This window comes from Taudactylus pleione, unplaced genomic scaffold, assembly GCF_031769625.1.
Source record: "Taudactylus pleione unplaced genomic scaffold, aTauple2 ptg000198l, whole genome shotgun sequence".
Taxonomy (NCBI): Eukaryota; Metazoa; Chordata; class Amphibia; order Anura; family Myobatrachidae; genus Taudactylus; species Taudactylus pleione.
Genome location: NW_028284600.1, coordinates 10,345,910 through 10,361,790, shown reverse-complemented (window position 1 = coordinate 10,361,790; position 15,881 = coordinate 10,345,910). Strand labels below are relative to the sequence as shown.

Genomic DNA, 15,881 nt, shown 5'->3' with positions numbered 1-15,881 from the left:
AGATTGGCAGTGTGAACAGTATACAGTACTATACTAATTAGTTATATTCTATTATCTTTTTAGTGACACTGTGCTACAAGTCACAAATGATCACACAGAGTAGCAAAGTATACATATATGATACACAAATATTGAACAGTAGCAATTCAGTAAGAACATACTGTAGTCATAAAAAATACAAACATTTAACATTTAACATACAACTGTTATGCTATAAAATTCTAACTGGTGATTACAGTATTCGAAATGTTCTTAACCTTATACCTGATTGTTAAACTCACTTATTTTTTTTTCTTCTAATATTTTAAAATATTTAGCCTAACTTGAGATTCCCTTAAATAAATATAATTTAAATTGATATAAATGAAAATTAATATTTTAAATTATTTATTTATTTATTTATTAACAGTTTCTTATATAGCGCAGCATATTCCGTTGCGCTTTACAATTGGAAACATTGATAGAACAAAACAGGGTAATAACAGACAGACATAGAGGTAAGAGGGCCCTGCTTGCAAGCTTACAATCTATAGGGAAATAGGCCTTGATACATAAGGATAGGTGCTATATTTTGCAATTTGGTCTGGCCAGAATGCAGAGTTTCTTGGTGGGCTGCATGATCCAGTCACACAGGAATGTCGGCAAAATGTCAGGAGTATGTGAAAGAAAGACAATATGTGAGGTTATGTGTGGACTGTGAGAGGAGATGTGATAAGACATGGAAGCTATGAAGGTTATGTGGTCGGTTCTGGAATCTGATAAGCTTGTCTGAAGAGGTGAGTTTTCAGGGAACGCTTGAAGGATTGAAGAGTAGCGGTAAGTCTTATTGTGTGTGGTAAGGCATTCCATAGAGTGGGTGCAGCCCGAAGAAAGTCCTGTAACCGTAAATGGGAGCAAGTAATGCGTGGGGATGAGAGACGCAGATCTTGTGCTGAGCAGAGAGGTCGGGTTGGGAGATATTTTGAGATGAGTGAAGAGATGTATGTTGGTGTAATTCGGTTAATGGCCTTATGTGTAAGTAACAGTATTTTGTATTGAATACGGTAGAAAACCGGCAACCAATGGAGGGACTGACAGAGCGGGGCAGCAGACGATGAACGTTTGACAAGAAAGATAAGCCTCGCAGCTGCATTCATAATGGATTGTAATGGCGATAGCCTGTTTTTGGGAAGACCAGTAAGGAGACTATTGCAATAGTCAATGCGGGAAATAATAAGTGCATGGATTAGAGTTTTTGCAGTGTCTTGTGTGAGATATGGTCGAATTTTGTATATGTTTTTTAGATGTATGTAACATGATTTTGAGACAGATTGAATGTGGGGAACAAAGGACAATTCAGAATCAAGGATGACACCAAGGCAGCGAGCTTGTGGGGTGGGGTGGATTGTTGAGTTATCAACAGTGATAAAGAGATCAGATGGGTAACTGTTATTGGCCGGTGGAAATATAATTAATTCTGTTTTAGAAATATTAAGGTTCAGGTAGCGAGATGACATCCAAGATGAAATGGCAGAAATACATTCAATGACACGGACCAATACAGATGGTGATAAATCTGGAGAGGATAGGTAGATTTGAGTATCATCTGCATACAGATGGTACTGAAATCCAAAAGAGCGGATTAGTTTGCCAAGAGAGGTGGTATAGATTGAGAATAGCAAATGACCTAAGACAGAGCCTTGCGGTACTCCAACTGATAGAGGTAGCGAAGAGGAGGCAGAATCAGAAAAACGAACAGAAAAAGAGCGATCAGATAGGTAGGAAGAGAACCAAGAAAGGGCTGTGTCCTTAAGACCTAGGGATTGTAATGTTTGTACGAGAAGAGAGTGGTCAACAGTGTCAAAAGCAGCAGAGAGATCTAGAAGAATTAGAAGTGAGTAATGGCCTTTAGCCTTGGCAGTGACCAAATCATTTACTACCTTAGTCAATGCTGTCTCTGTGGAGTGCTGGGAACGGAAGCCAGACTGAAGTGGGTCCAATAAGTTGTGGGTGTTAAGAAAGTGTGTGAGGCAGGTGTAGACAAGTCTCTCCAGTAGCTAGGAGGGGCATGGCAGCTGGGAGATAGGACGGTAATTAGAGAGAGTGTTAGGGTCAGAATTTTGCTTTTTCAGAATGGGAGTAATCACTGCATGCTTGAACAGTGATGGAAAGATGCCAGTAGAAAGAGAGAGATTACAGATTTTAGTTAGGGTGGAGATGAGCACAGGAGACAGAGCTTTACTAATTTGTGAGGGTATAGGATCTAGAGGAGAGGTAATAGAGTAGGAGGATGAGAAGAGTGTAGATACTTCATCTTCATTTGTGGGGTCAAATGAAGAGAATGTGCCAGAGGGTTCAGGTAGGGAATTGAGTAGGTCACTAGCTGAGGAAGAGAATAACATTTCATTTCGGATATTATCAATCTTGTCCTTGAAATAGGAAGCAAGATCTTGTGCACAGATAGTAGCAGGTGGCTTGGGTGAGGGAGGGGTAAGAAGCAGTTTAAATGTATTACAAAGTCGCTTGGGGTTAGAGGCTTGAGCAGAGATAAGAGATTGGAAATATATTTGCTTGGCAGTGTCCAGAGCAGTACGATAAGAGTTGTAGATAGACTTATATGTGAGGAAGTCACTTGGAGTGCGAGACTTTCGCCACTGACGTTCTACTTACGTGAGAGATTTGTAGATGCCTTGTTAAGTTAGAATGCCATGGTTGACGTCTGAGTCTACGCGGAGTGTGATGGGTAGCTGGAGCTACTTCATCGAGGGCTTTTACTAGAATCTGGTTTAGGTGTGATGCAGCAGTCTCAGAAGAAGTGAATGTAGAAATTGGTGAGAGTCGTTGTTGTAGAGAGGTAGATAGTTGTTGAAAGTTAATAGCATTAATATTTCTGCGGGTTTTAGGAGGTTTGGTTGATTTCACTGACATTGAGTTAAATGCTACATACTTATCAAACCCCATTAGTCCACTGTAATTAGAAGCTCTCCTTTTTCCTTTTTGGTTTCTGTATAGATTATATTTTAGAGTTAGTATTAGCACCCCAATTTGGAGATCATATTAATTGATAAATATATATCATCACTGGGACAAGATCTATACAAATAATAACATACAATACTATATTGGTTTTTGTTACAAAGAAGAGAAAAAGACATAATAATTTACAAAAATATATTTTTTGAACTTTCAGTGCCCTAAACATTTTAAAGCACTGTCAAATAGACAGGCCAAAAGTCTGTAAAAATATATATGTATTTCATTCTTTAATTTCAGCTGTTCTAAAAAAAAAATTTCTTTTTCAATTTAAAACTTTTTACACTTATTAAAGTTGGTGTTCCCTGTCCCGTCGAGCTCAATATTTTTTCAGTTATACAACATTACATGTTAATTTTTACATTATGCAAACAATGAATGTCAACACACCTACCTTAAACATACTGTATACATCAACATCAGGGTCATCAAAGTTAGGAAACGGAAAATTATATGGTGATCCAAAGTTACTTAATTCACATCGATTTTCATTTTCATGGTCATAATGATATTCTCCAAAATAATGGGCGGGGAAATTATTATTAACCTGTTAATAAAAATGAAAACAAAAAAATTGGTGCCTTTGGCAACAAAATGTTTCTGAATCAGTTTGAAATAAGAAAACAAACACTTTTCTGTATTCCCAGAAAAATCTGCTCATGCACAGTCCTGTCCTCACACAAACACAAATACTGTACGCACAGCATACTGCCTACTACAAAATTACCACAATCCATACTTGCTTAATCTCCCAAAATGTCCAATCGACTACAAATTTCAAGGTGTTGTCACAGACCTCATGATAGTAAATAATCTTCCCAAATCCCAGCCTCAGAGAACCATAACATAGTACTAATTATTTCAGGTGTAATTATGTTAGGAGACTATACACTTTTAGGTTTCCCTGTAGACTGGAGTTGGGAAACACTGGTTTATGTGGTTGGTAAATAAAAAGTTAATATGAGATTCAGAGGCCTACTGTATCCATCAAACTATTTTTGCAGTTAATATTCCAAAAACAATATTTGAGAGAAATAAGGTTATATACCTGCACTAGTCACCTACTTTTTATCTATAGCCCATACAAGTGATTTCTTTGGGGTATATGTTATTATATTGTAAGTGTGTATGTACTGTAACAAATGTTAATTTATTCTTAATTTTTTGAATCCTATAGTCAAACAGGAGTGCTACTGATGCTCCTCATTGTTAAACTATTTCAAAAGGAGAAAGAAAAAAGAGGAAGGGGTTTCTTCTTCAGTGCACTTACCCCCTAGATAAAATACAGTTATTGTCTGTTCTATGTATTAATTGATCCTTTACAACATAACCTTTAATTGTTAAATCTCCTAAAATATACAGTTACTGTATCAACGAAACATTAGATTTAAAAGAAAGTAGTAAATAGAAAGAAAAGAAAATTGTTTAAATTCTTTCACTTGGAAGGAGTGCCCTCTCGTATCCAACCTGCTTATTTGAGCTCCTTATATCGTTATTGTTCAACTAGTTTGTAAGAGATCTATTATTATTATCTGCCTCTAGTTGATAGTCTGTTGTTCACTCCTCATACATATATTATTTTTTAAAACTCTTTCATCATAATATTTAAACCCTTGTTTTGAAATTATCTTTATCCTGCATTAATATTAATTTGTTAATAAGTACATACAGTCACTGCATTTCTTGTATCAGATGTATCTCAAGTGTATATCTGTGTTCCAAAAACTTTTATACTGCATTCAGTGTTACTATTCGATCCTTGTATCTTATTTTGTCAGGCACTATGTGTCCATTTATAATTAGGATACCATGTATCTATTTAGTCAAATCTCATATATCCATTTGCTGTGTGGAAGCCATTTGGTGTTTTGGACAGTCCCCTTATCCCTCCTTTTAATTGCCCACTGTAAGACGTTTATGGACTTGCAGGAGGTAATTAGGTATTCTCTAAATTGACAGAGGATCTCCTCACGGAGCTGCTGCTATAAATCCCACAACCTTTATCATAGAAACATATGGCTCTCTGTCCAAATTATTATATCAGCCTTGATTAGTATGATCGTAGCCGTCTAAATATGTAAGTCTATTCAGAAATTATATTTTCCAGTCACCGGAATTAACAGAGTAGTAATCAGTGTTTATTATAATTTTTCCATCAGCATTTATTTGGAATATTATGGGTCTGTGAACATACCGGCTTATTACACAGTAATGATCGTTATCTATAGCCGCTTATATTAATAGTCTGTCATTTTCATTTCTCCAAAACAGTCAGAGTTTATCAGTCACATTTTGTTTATTTGCCGTGATTCTTACCAAAACTTGTTTAATTGGGCGAGGTATTAAGTGTGAGGCAGCGCAATCGCGGTATGTGTAGCTGCTCAAATAATGCTTTTGCTGATCTGCCTATTACTTACATCTAGCAGTCAGCACATACAGTTGTTCTAAAATAGGTACTTGTTCAAATACTGTGTGTATGGCAGCGCAACTAGGGGATATATAGCTGCCTAGTATTACGTTTGCCGATCTGCACGTTGCTTTTATTTAGTGGTCAGCATGTACGACAGTCTTGGAGTAAATACTTTATACAAATGCATCACAGATATATTGGTTTAGTCATTTGTCCTATGTAGGTGATCAACAAATAGCAACACTATAAATTGTCAGCTCATCATGTCATCGGCTTATTACATAAGGAGATCAGTGTATGCAGTGGCTTTCACAATGAGCCCATTTAGCCATGCTTATTATGATTAGCATACTATCCAGATCCCGCAGCTTCTTTCTGGATAGCAAACAGTATGTGCAGTGGGTTTCACGGTCGGCATATTACTTAGATGCCACTGGTATTTGGGTCTGATAATTATAACTTCTCTCTTTCTCTTTTCATTTAGGAGCTACATTTATGGTACGGAGGGCTCTCTGCCGAAGTATGTTTTGCTTATGCTTTATCATACTCATACTCAGACTCTCTGGTGCTCTTCAATGTACTACAGGGGTATTTTACCCAATTGGGTGGGGAGTGGGTGGTAGTAGGGCCAGCAAGTCAGCCTCCTAATATTTGCTAGTATAAGATGGCTGATTTGGAGTTTGCTGCTCTGCAGTATAACTTAATTTTCTTGGCTTCTATTTCAAACCTTGTGAGGAATACTTGACTATTAACAATGTAATATTTTATGGTCTTAAAATTAAATTGTCTTAATTAATCAATCAATTATAATTAAGCAATGAATTAATGAATCAATAAATGAATGCACCACTTTCATCCATTTTGGGTGCGTGCTTTTTAATAGCATTTTCCACTTCTCTGATTTGTTTTTTTCTAGCAGTAACAAAATAATGATTAATCAATCAATCAATCAACTACAGTACTCAATCAATCTCTCTTCCACTACATAAACCACCTCCATTTCCCTGTACTACCCTCAGACCTCTGATCTACTGTAGTTCTTGATTAATTAAAACATTCTATAGCATTGTATAGTTTATATTCAACTGTCATCCTTTCTGCCACTGCAGTGCCACTATGCTTCCTGGATGTGCCATGTTCGAAGTTGGACTGCCACATGTTTGTACCGCCCACTGCTGTTGCTTAGCTTAGTCAAAACTGTATTGTGAGCTGTGAGGTGGTCAAAATTGTCGGAGATATCCTTTGGGTGTTGATTGCAGAGGAAGTCTCCCCAACTTTTTGAAGCTTGCCTCCCACTAAGCAATAAAATAACCGAGGTGCTAGTAATATGACAAGGAATTGAAAAATACTTTATTTCATATATACTGTATAAATATATAATATTGTTTATGTATATATTATATATATAGTGTTTATATATATATATATAGAGAGAAAACTGCGTGGATCGGCACTCGCATATACAATGGTCATCAACTCCGGTGCCCTCCGCATAAATCCATACAGCAGAAACAGCAAACAAACGGCGGCACTCGGAGACTTTCATGAAAAAAAGGTGTATTAAATATCCATAACAGGCACCAACGTTTCGGGACCACTACGTCCCTTTGTCAAGGCAATCAATCTAACATACATATTGTACCAACCTTATAAACCAAGAGGAAATCCGCCCCACACGGGACACACCCAGAGCCCGGGAACCCAAGCGCCACCACCGGACACCGCGTGTGACGTCAGGGCACCGTCTGTGTGCCGTTGCCCCAGCAACGCAAACTCAAGACGGAAGCCCTGAAGACCAAAAAGTGATAGAAACAAGAATGGTGTGCTATCGCACCCTAGTGGTAAAACAGAAAAGTGCTGCCACATAGCTTGAAACATATGATAAGTAGTAGAGCATAAAGCAATTACAGTTCTGATTAATTGAAAACCTATCCCAGTTACGTCCTTGATGGAACAACGAGCCAGAAGATAACAATGGGGCACATCTAAAAATTTTACATATCATCAAACAACTAATGAATAAATACATGAAAAAAATACATGAAACAAAGGATATCGTTGATAAAAGCCATAATAAAAGAAAAGAAAAATGAAATGTGCTAGTGTGTTCAAGCTCCATGTATGTGCAAAGTGTAAACTCATGTAAAATGTGAAAACTGCTGATGTGAAGAAAAAGTGTATGCGGAAGGAAGTATTAAAGTGTAATGTGAGTGTACGTGATGATGGGTCAAAAAAGGAGACTGGTGTGCTATATGTGAAAAACAATAAATCAAAAACAAAGTGAATACAAAACAACAGTGACACGATGTGTAATATGTGAAAAACGGATGGAATGTAGTGTATGTGAAGCTGTTAAAGAAATGAAAAGAAAGAAAAAAGAATATAATCAAAATCTATAAATGGATCAATATAAGTCACAATACTGTTCACTATCATGTATGTGTATACTCTAAGCTGAGTTGACAAACATGTCATATATGATATAAATCAAATGCAAATGAATCACTAAATAAGTTAAAATGTGAAAAAAGATGAAAAAGAGGAAAAAAGAGGAAAAAAAGAGAGGAAGAAACCAGGGAGAGAATATTTTCTATATCTCCTGGTAACAAATCCTTAATTAAAAACACTCCATTGTATCTTCTCGTTGAGACCTTTAGGGTTAATGGTATCAAGATAAAAAATCCAACGTGCTTCAATCTGTAGCAATCTTCCAGCACGATTGCCTCCTCTGATGTTGAGGGGTACGTGGTCGGTCAGTTGAAACAAGATCTCTGATGTTGTGTTTTCTCTCGGCGAAATGCCTCGCCACCGGTTGTTCCGAAGGTTTGCCTAATAATGCAGCTTTGATAGCCGATCTGTGGATGGCCATTCTATCTCTTGCTGTCCGGATGGACTTCCCCACATAAGCCAGGCCACATGGGCACATAAGTAAATAAACTATGTGGGACGTAGTACACGTTAACACATGTTTAATGCTGTAGGTCTTGTCGCAATGTGGATGTTTAAAAGTTTGACCCACAGACATGTTTTTACAGGTGGTGCAACCCAGGCACTTGTAACAGCCTGGGGCCCTGCTCAAAAAGTTGTCGGATCTAGATAAGGTCATCGTTTTCTCAAAACCCGTAATATCTGAACGCACGACAAAGTCCTTGATATTTTTACCTCTAGTATAGCAAATGAGGGGGCGTTTGGACTTAAAACATGGGAGACCTGTATCTGTGGCGATAATGGGCCAGAGAGCCCGAATGGCCCTAGGTACGACCGGGCTTGTGGTGCTAAATTCATTAACAAATGGAATTGTCTTTTTGTTGTCCTTCAACCGGGTCTCAAGAAGAACATCTCTAGGGATCTTCAAAACCTCACTTTTATGTTTGGCCAACATCCGGGGATTGTATCCCCTTTCTCGAAATTTGCTGACAACTTTGTTCAAGGCTGTTTCTAAGTCACGTCGGTCACTTGTTATTCTGGCAGCTCTTATCATCTGGGACCTAGGCAGGCCTTTCTTCAAAGCTGACAGATGATGGCTATTTGCCCTTAATAGCATATTTTTGTCTGTGGGCTTAGTATAAACGCTAGTAGACAGATGACTGTTGTTTAGAGAAACCAGGACGTCCAAATAATTAATGGAACTGGTGTTGGCTTGAAACGTGACTTTGATAGTGGAATCCCTCACATTGATGTAAATGAAAGTGATGGTACCATTTTGTGTACCATGGACATTTGTAGTCTGTATACCAGCATTCCACATGAACAAGTTCCCGTAAATATTCTAGGGACCCCCCTAATGATGTGTACACATGGGGGATCACTATGAGTACCCCCATTTTTAACTACTGAAGTCAGGGTTTCTAATAGCCGCAGCAAGTGAATAAATGTCACTTTGAAGAAAGTGGCGCAGAAGAGCATTTAGATTTTTTTTTATAGACAAATAACTATGCCCAGCAAATTTGGGGTACTTCAAAATGGGGTTCAGCATATTTTAATGTTGCTAAAGAGACTTGAAAAAAACGTGAAAAACCAACTTGCGCAAGGAGCTGCAATGAAATAAACACCTGTGGCATACTTGGGGACCCCCCCCCAAGAGTCTAGTTTGCTTGTTTTTAACTTTGTTCCCCAACATTTATTTTTTGGGCCCCAAAATCAAAGTGGTTTTTTTTGGTGTGTCCCGTTTATTTATTTATTTATTTTTTTACACACATCGTTTCAAGGGGTCATTCTGAAGGATGCAGGCTATTTTTTTAAAGCCTCCACCCCTAAACCCCAAATCTGCATTTTTTTAAACTGCTAAAGGAAGTAAAAATTACCACCCATTTTACATTGACTTTTCACTGGCCAAATAAAGTTTAATTAAATGTAATTCAATTACATTGAATACGGGGATAATGAAAAACGACATACATATAACGTCATCGCCCTTATTTTTGAGTCGAATCCGACCTTTTCCATACAAATTTGTTACCCCAGTCAGTTGGTTTTAAATTTAAATAAAAAACAATATGTCATTACATGCAAATAAAAATAATACATTTCAAATACCTTTAAATACTGGGGCTGGAGGGCTTGGTATATGGCCTTGCACGTCTCCGGTATGATGACGCCCAACGCCTGAGGTGAAATGAGGGAACCAAATTTCAGGTCCGCCAAGGATCTTCCGGTAGCCAAATATCGTAACGTAACCACCAGCCTCTCCTGCGCCGATATGGCCCTCCTCATATTCGTATCCTGTCTCTGAATAACAGGAGTTACAAGCTGCAGCAACTCCTGAAAGACGACGTCGTCCATCCGCAAGAAATTCCGGTAGTCATCCGGATTATTCTCACGGATTTCCATGAGCAAAGGCATATGGGACATGGTATCCCTCCGCAAAAGCCACTCCTTTGTCCAGCAAGAGCGAGGCCTCCTCCTCCTCATGCCCCTCTCCCTCTCAGACAAAATTGCGACTCCTGCGTAGGCCACCATCATTCGCTGACGAATGGGATCCATATCACTATAGCACAATAAACACACTTTGTAAAAGGCAAGCCAAAAACAAAGTGGAGCAAATTAGCAATGTAACGACGTTTAGCTGGTATAAACCGAACCAAACTAGCCACAGAGCAAGAAATGCAAAGCTTTAAAATGGCCCCCAGCTTTTTATTCCCTCATGCTAGTCACACCCAGCATTTCCCTGTCAATCATTAATTTGGACCAATCTTTCGCATTTGAATTTCCACCCTTTTTTTTCTGTCAGATTTGTCCAATATCGTTTAAATCGTCCATCGTTAATATAAATCGTTCAAATCGTTGAGTAAATAGTTTCAAAAATCGTTCAAATCTTTGAAATCGTTAAAAAAAAAAATCGTTAAAATCGTTTAAACGATATCGTTCAAAAAAAAATCTGACCGTGTGTATGCTCCATAAGTATGTTTTTGCACTATGGGAGCAAATATAATCAGAACACACAAACTCAAAACAGACAGTGTCTTGGAATGAATGACACCCAAGATCACAGAACGGTAAGGCAACAATGATAACCACTGTGCCACCATGCTGTCATTTGCTATTTAAGGCTATTTAAGGCTGATGTTGTCTGCATCCACTAATTCATTTCTGTTATCTCTAATTATATACAATTCTGGTCATGATTTTGTCATTTTTAGTAATAATGGTTAATGAGTTTAGGTTTATAGTTGGTTATGTAATGTGAGTCCTTAGCAGGCAAAAGGTTATGTGATTTTAAAATGAGACATATTCTGACAAATAAAATAGTATAATTGGCAACCAGTGTTATAGTTTACAAAATGTTGCATTATCACAGCATCACAGCACTCACTTTATCTGCAGTCAGCTCTTTCTCTGGCCTCATTAGCACCATACTCTGATCCACTACTCTCAGACCACAGAGAGATCCTGGGGCTGCCTGAACACGGAGAGACGCATCTGATCCTGGGAGAACCTCATCTGGGGAGAACCCAACTGATACCTAGAAAAAATTTATGGCATAGCAGTAAAATACAATAAATAATAGTCTGCCTCTAATTTACACACTAGTTACATGCATTTTGACCTTACAATTAAAATCCTTGAAGAGCAATGATAGTTTAATTCATTTGTATCCTACATTGATATGCAATCTATATGTTGTCTGATATGAAGCAGCTACATGTGTAGTAATATTCCTTAATTTCGTCTGCTGATGAAATCTAGGAAGTCTGATCCCACTGAAAACAGATATTTATTTTGGAAAATGCAATTTTTATATTATTTATGATTTTGTTAGATAAAGGGTGTCAGACTTCAAATTGTAGCGATTGATAAAATGTAAGAAACAATTGTGAAATTTCTGAAACAAGACATGTAAACTTAATAAAATGACAATTGTTGCTCTCACTCATCCCCAACACAGCAAATCCGTGGGAATCGGTATGATTTACCGCCGGACCCCTGGCCGGCGGTTCAAATCCTGACAGCGGAAGCCCGACAAGGATGAAAATCCCGATCATCCCCAGGTAAGTATTCACTAACCTATTCTACCCCCTAAGTATCTATGAAATGAAAACAAGGGGATTATGTTCATATTTTGTATAAAATATTAAAGATAACAGTCCAATATCAAAGGATCCCTAATCTCTGCATGTCCCTACACTTACATATACTGTATAATACACATCATTAGATTTTATTTAAAAATCATTCAACTCTTATGGTTTTATAAAGCCTATTCGGGTGTTACTCACAAGCTGGCCCTTGTCTGTATGTTGCCCTTTGTATTTGAGAGGTGAGAGCACTTTACCCGCAATCTATTGGTGTGAAACACGGGTGCTAGTGTAGGGCCTTGCAGAGATTGGGGATCCTTAGACTCTGGGCTACAGGTTTAAAATATTTTGAGCAAAATATGAAAAAATCCTTATGATTTTATTTGCTACATATACACAGATTTGCAGTGGTGGTGATAAAGACTGACAACAATTGTATTTCTGTTTTGTATTTATATATGGCATTAATAAGAGTTTACACAAGACAGTCCATAAAGTGCACAATCTTTGCAGAGTCTGGTGGTTGCTTAATCCCGGATGGGCTGTGTCTTGTACTCATGGCTATTCATCTTTGCCCATCTCCGTCCACCCCATGGCCCGCCTTCTCTGACTCAGATTAGCAAAAGGAAAAATAGACTTCTTTCTACAAACCTATTTAACTAATTTACTTATTTATTTTTCTCTCCTAAAATACTAAACATGGACTTTCATAAAAACATCCCTAACAGTCCTCTGGCGCTTAGAAAAAAACATATGCCATTTGGAATCAGTATGATTTACCACCGGACCTAAGTCCGGCGGTACAAATCCCGACGCTGGAAGACCGGAAGTGAAGATCCCGATGGGGTAAGTAAATTAACTAACCCTCCTTTAGGGGTGCCTAACCCTAACCTCCCCCCCAGGGGTGCCTAACACTAACCCCCCCTTCCCCTAGCATAACCCTCCCCAGGGGGTGGCTAACCCTAAATCCCCCACGGGAGCCACTAATGTAACCCTCCCCCCGTGGCTGTCTGTGCCCGCCGCCCGGCTTACTTTTGTTCGGTATGCCAGGCATTGGGCTCTCGGCGTAGGGATAATGATAGCCGTCAGAATTTCGACGCCTATCATTAGACCCCTGCCAGGATTTGACAGTCGGGAAGCCAGCATTCAGCATTTCGACGTCGACTTCCTGACTACATACCATTCCATTTTGATAGGCATTCCTGGGCAGTGACTGGAAGATGGCATGCAGCAGTGGGCATGTTGGAGCATGCTGGTGGCATGGATGCTGTTCCACTGGCACCAGTGGCCATATACTGTACTGTCAGACATTCTGAGCAACCATAAGGCTGCTCTAATGTCTGATGGTTCGGCCGATGTCCACTCGATGGTGTAACTTCCTACTGATACGCCCACTGGATGTGGCTCTAATCCGATGCAGCGGATTAGAGCCACATCCAGTGTCATTATCAGTAGGAAGGCCATTGGCTGAGGCATTAGCATAAAGTCCCGGTAGTGGCTGCGACAAAAGTTGCAGCCTCCACTGCACCTCCGTCAGCTTCTGAATCACGCCCTAAGAGTGTTTGATTTTAGCAAAAAACAATTTAATAATTGAGCAGTGTTAGTAATAAAAAAAACGATTTATTAAGTGTAGAATATAGTTGTTAGTGTGCAAATTTGTATCTTCATTTAGAAACAATTGTCCCACATCAGTTAGGTGTTCCATTGATTCAAGTGTAATGCTTTCTGTGCTTGTTACAGATTTATCAATAGAGTAAGATATAGCAAGTAACTGTGAATCTTGGTGAAACCATGCTGCACTGCAGGTGGGGCAGATGTAAAATATGCAGAGAGATTTAGATTTGGGAGAAGTGTGTCCAAACTGAAATCTAAAGTGCAGTGTAAAAATAAAGCTGTCCAGCATGAAAAAAAAGTATCTATTTGCATGTATGTATGTATACTGTATATGCAACAAGTGTTAAAACCCATTGCATATGATAATTGTGCTCCAGAAAATCATTTCCCAACTGTCATCTTTTTGAAAAATGACAGTTGGGAGCTGATTGACTTGTGCATCATTTATCATACACAACAAGCTTAAACACTTTTTGGATATGATAAAATTAAGCCCTAAGAAGGCAGACATCTAAGTTGCAGGGACTTGGTAAGAGCGTATTGCTCAAATGGGTCAATTCATGTATATGAAAAGAGCATTTCAAGATTTTGGAGATAAGTATCAAATTCAATGAAAATGGAGAAAACTTCTTATAGAACTCACTTTATTTTTGAAACATCTTAGAGCTTTGAATTTTGCCAAATCTGCCAACATCTCTCCATTAGGCAGTAAAATGTACAGAAGTACACGAAAATGTGAAGATGTCCCTGAACTCAAAGGCAGCGTCAAAGTGGTATTACCATGAAGGTCTGTAAGAGATACACAAAACATAGGTGTAGTTTGAACAACATAGGATCGTATGACTCACAAGCTTCTGTGGTCACTTTCCCTATGGCCGTAGAATTGTACTTAGTATCATATGCTAATGCAACAATCGTCTGAACTAAGTTGCAAATCTGGGCATATTAAAGTGCAAGCATATCCTGCCTGCTGTTCAAGCATCCACAGATGCAACTGTCTTCATTAGTTTTGGCACTTGCCCCAGGCTAGGTGCAAGAGATCCATCAGAAGCAGGCTTCCCTTATCTGTACTTAAGAACAGAGTCGTAGCTAGACTTTTTGGTGCCCTGTGCCAGAGAGAGCATTGGTGCCTCTCCCCCATTTTTTAAATAGGGACATAAGCAAAGGGCCATGGCCTCATGGGGAAGGGCCAGGGAAGACATAGGAGAGACCAGGAGATGCTGGGGATAAAAGAAGAGGAAGCTGCAAGTGAGAATGATGATAAACAGGACAATTGACAGGCTGAACAGCGCTCCCTGCCCTGCAGTGCCCTGTGCCATGGGAAAGGCAAGGCCAGGGGCTGCATACACAGACGCAGTTTCCTGGCCTCGCAATCTGGCCAGCCTGAGTAAGCTGAGGCTTACTTAGCTGGCCGGTACTGTCCACCATCGCAACCGACGGTCATGATGCTTATGCCAGCCTGAGACCTTGGTTACAGTGCTGGGATCATAAATGCAGCTGGGGGCATCATACACCTCCTGCTGCAATTGCATATTTGCAAGGATGGAATTGCTACTAAATTCCTAAATTAGCCCCTAAGTTCCTACATATATACTGCATTGTGTGGTTGTAGCCTGAACCACCTGCTTGTGCTCTGCTATTTTCTGAGAAACAGTCTAGTTTCAATCTAATAACACTTGGAGAGCCATAGACTTGTCACCTTAATTATAGAGCTTACAAAACTGGAGCCACTTTCCCTGAAAGAGATGTGCATTCTGTTACATTACCTTCATTACTATTTTCTATATTTATTTGTAGAGACCCAAAATCTTGAATAGGGCCTTTGGATGTCACCTATAGAAAGAAACATATGGAAATAAAGATAAATACAAATAATTAGATAAGTAAAAGAATGTTATGTGTGTACACACATATATATATTGACTCCTTGGGCACATATATGAGCTTGTATCATGTTGTTTGATGGAAGAGATTAAGTGGAGGCATCATGATCTTAAATGTGAGACATAGAATATGAAAAATATAATCAGGTCGAGTCAAAGGAAATTATAGGGCAAAGTCCAGAGAGTAAGAGAGATCTGCAAAAGTAAATTCCTTATTAGCCGGATTTAGCGGAATGCCCCATAGTTCATGTTTACATTCAAGCCATTTGGGGCCAAAGTTCCTAATCTGAAAATCCATTTGCTTTCTTTTCGGGCATTGTTCATTCTTTTTGGGCATTGGTCATATAACCACCTCTAATGCCTAAACTGACCTTTTCTAGACCGAATGCTTTGATGACATTACTCTTACCATTATGATTAGTATAGACATGTCTGGCAAATGTTGAT

General features: G+C 38.8%; 1 pseudogene; it reads right to left on the bottom strand.

Moving 5' to 3' along the window:
- Nucleotides 1-15,881, bottom strand: part of LOC148518856 (alpha-2-macroglobulin-like protein 1) — a 110,684-nt pseudogene that overhangs the window by 59,742 nt on the left and 35,061 nt on the right.